General features: G+C 33.9%; 1 pseudogene; it reads left to right on the top strand.

Annotated features, from left to right (window-relative positions):
- Nucleotides 1-1,071: 1,071 nt before the first annotated feature.
- On the top strand, nucleotides 1,072-1,517 carry LOC119516894 (annotated as a pseudogene).
- Nucleotides 1,518-3,630: the final 2,113 nt, after the last annotated feature.

Here is a 3,630-nt window from a genome sequence, read left to right as displayed (position 1 = left end):
AATTAAGTTTTAGGATACCTTTTGTCCTTTCTACTTTTCCTGACAACTGAGGTTGGTAAGGACAGTGAAGCTTTTGATTAATGGACAAGAGTTTGCAAAGTTCCTTGATTATGGTTCCAGTAAATTGGGACCTCAATCACTTGAGAGAATAGCAGGAATTCCCCAGGTGTGAAAAACAATGTCTAATAGGTTTTTAGCTACTGTGAGGGCAGTAGCCTCATCCCGAAAATAGACATATGATAATAGTGACATATTCATATCTCATAGAGAGGGTAGCTATATAAAGTCCATTTGAAGATGTCCAGTAAGGCTTCATCAGGTGAGGTATTTGACCCTCTCCCACCTTTATGGCTTTATCTGGGTTATGTTAATTGACACGTGGAACATGATTTACATACTCTCCTTGCTTCTCTTTTAAAATCCCTTTTGTTTTGCTAAACATGAAGTTCTGACCTGTAGGTGATTGCAGGCACTTTCAGAGAAGCATCAGAGTAAAACAATGCAACTGACAAGGAAATTTGGTTGTTTCGGTGACACGAAACTTTTTTTAAGAATAACTAAAATTATGACCAATATTTGATCTAATAGCAGGCAGATCAGTATCAGAAAATATCATGGGAAGGATATTGTCAAATATCTAGGATTCCATATAATTTATGAAATATTTATATTAATAACATTTAACCCATACAAATTTAACCACCAGGAGGTTAGAGAATCCTGTTTAATTTCACAACACTTCCCATGCAACTCGTAACATCAAAAAAATCTAATTACCCCTAGCAGTTCTCTTGTGAAATCCTTTTTGATTTTCCATGGCTTCTGTGGAAAATCCCAAAGACAGTTTGAAAACAAAAAAAGACATCCTTTTGGGTTTGATTTTAAGAAGGCAAAACATTAAAAGTTGTCCGGAGCTTTGAACACTTGGCAAATAGGGTCATAGGCCACTGATAATACAATAGTTAGTTACCTATTTAACCAAAATGACAATAAAAGATTTTAAAAGTAAATATAGGAGGTAACATGATTGTCAAAAAAAAAGGAGAGAGAGCTGCCTCTGCCTCCACCAACATGGAGACCTTGTACCAAGTCCCGTTTTTAGTGCTCGAATGTCCCAACCTAAAGCTGAAGAAGCCCCCCTGGGTTCACATGCCGTCGGCTGTAACTACGCTCTGGTGGTAGTATCTTACTTCCTCATCACCGGAGGAATAATTTATGATGTTATTGTTGAACCTCCAAGTGTTGGCTCGATGACTGATGAACATGGGCAGCAGAGGCCAGTAGCTTTCCTGGCCTACAGAGTAAATGGACAACATATTATGGAAGGACTTGCATCCAGCTTCCTGTTTACAATGGGAGGTTTAGGATTCATAATCCTGGACTGATCCAATGCACCAAACATTCCAAAACTCAATAGATTTCTTCTGCTGTTCATTGGATTCATTTGTGTCCTATTGAGTTTTTTCATGGCTAGAGTATTCATGAGAATGAAACTGCCAGGCTATCTGATGGGTTAGAGTGCCTTTTGAGACGAAATCAATGGATACTGGATTTGCTCCTGTTAATGAAGTTTTAAAGGCTATACCAATCCTCTAATATGAAATGTGGAAAAGCAGCAGAGGAAGAAGCATCTAGTGAAAACAGGAAGCTTATTAAAGCTTGGACTAGAATTTCTTCTTGGTAATATCAGAGAGACAATCATATCACAGTATTTTTTCCTGCTGACCTATGGTAGCATACCAATGATGTGAAGTGACATTTTCTTTTTAGATTTTTATTTCTAGAAGGAAATATACTCCGTTTCTATAACTATAATATTGAATAAAGTGATTTTTTTTTAACAACCCCCTTAACAGTTTTTGGAGATGGCATTTCTGATTTTCAGAAATTAATGTAAAATCAAGAAGTAAGATCCTATAACCTGAGAACTCTGGACAATTCATCAGCTTTACCTATGGTGCTTTGCCTTTAAACAGAGTGTGCAATAGTTCATTATTTCAGCTGTGTATGTAAGATTGTTTCCTGAACAATAAGATGTATGAAAGGAGCAGAAATAAATAATTTTTCTAATTAGCATCTTTAAAAAACAAAAAAAGGAAACAGAAACTGAATTTTTTAAAAGAGAGAATAATAAAGGGTGATAAGGTCAATATATCAATGAGGATATTATTCTAAGAGATAGACTCTTTGTCATCCAGGCAGATTAGTCAGATGATTAAGAAAAATCTTCTATGGCCTCTCATTAAAAGGAGAGAAATAATCCAATAAAATTTTAACATTTTCTGAGAGAGAAAGCCAAATTCTAGTTTTTCATGAATATCCTGATGGATAAAAAAGCTTTTTAAAAAATCTTATAAATAAGCTTATCAAATCTTAGTCAGTGTTGACCATGACAAATAAAATTCATTTCCACAAAACTTTTACAACTTTCCATCTCCATTCAGGTTTTGTCCTACATTTTTGCATTTCTCATTCTGCAGCAACCAGTAAATTTACTTCAGGAAAAAGCTTTCTTTCCTTAACAAAAATTCATCCTGCATACTTACACACATTTTTTCCTAAAAAGATTTTGGAAACTGTCTTCAAGCCAACGTTCGACAAAACACAGTAAGTCTTGAAATAAAGTTTATCAGAAAATAACTCAATTTAGGTAAATACAAATTTACGTTTTTCATCATTTTAAACATCTGGTAGTGGTATGTTTTTATTGTACTTAATATTGAAAGCTATAAAGTCATAGTTGTTTTTATTAACTAAGAAATATTAAACTAGACCTGTTAACCAAAGTTTTACCTAGATTTTGTACAATTGAAATTTTAAAGCATTAAATTTAGTTTCACAAATACTCTTTTTACATTAGAAGTGTTAGAAGTTTGGTTTCCTTAAGTTCTGGGACTTTAGGAGTATTGATTTACATGTAAGCATTTATTTATTTTTAAGCAATTTGAATAGAGCTCTTTTAAGGATTTTTTATGTTAATTTGGTATTATCATCCAGAGGTAGGTAATAATATATCAAACAAACTGACAGATACAGATAGAGAACTTATAGTTTCAATTAAAATTTTTTCAGCAATGAGTAAGACATAAAAACACAGAAACACAAAAACCTAGAAATACGAAATTCTCTGATTCACATCAAAAAGCTGGCTTTCTCTACTTGCTCCACTCAGATTTTTACCAGAAATTCTGTTCTTGGCATATGGGACAACTTGAGGTTATTTATTATATATGATGGCTAACACTTTCCTGTCATAATTTGTGGAGGAGACTAAGATTTTCTTTGCCTTGGTGTTTAGTCTTACAGAAACTTTGCCATATCTCTCAGGCCTATTTAACTCTTGGATTTACTGTGCAAAGAGGGATCTTTTAGGTTCCTTTCTGGGTCTATCCAGTCAGTTTTTCCATCCAGGTTTTACCATCTGAGGTTCTGACCAACATTTGCGCAAGTTGATATATGTCAGATAGCCCTGGATACGCACCTAAAGGAATTCTAAACTTTTCTATGAATATTTGCTGGTCATAGTTGAGGAAATCTTTAATTGTAGCTCTTAATTCTGTTCAGGTCCAATGTTTAAAGTGTTGCTCTTTTGAATCATATGATTTTTTTAAAGTTTCTTTTTGACATATT

This window comes from Choloepus didactylus, chromosome 20, assembly GCF_015220235.1.
Source record: "Choloepus didactylus isolate mChoDid1 chromosome 20, mChoDid1.pri, whole genome shotgun sequence".
Classification (NCBI taxonomy): domain Eukaryota; kingdom Metazoa; phylum Chordata; class Mammalia; order Pilosa; family Megalonychidae; genus Choloepus; species Choloepus didactylus.
This window is presented reverse-complemented; position numbering and strand designations above follow the sequence as displayed.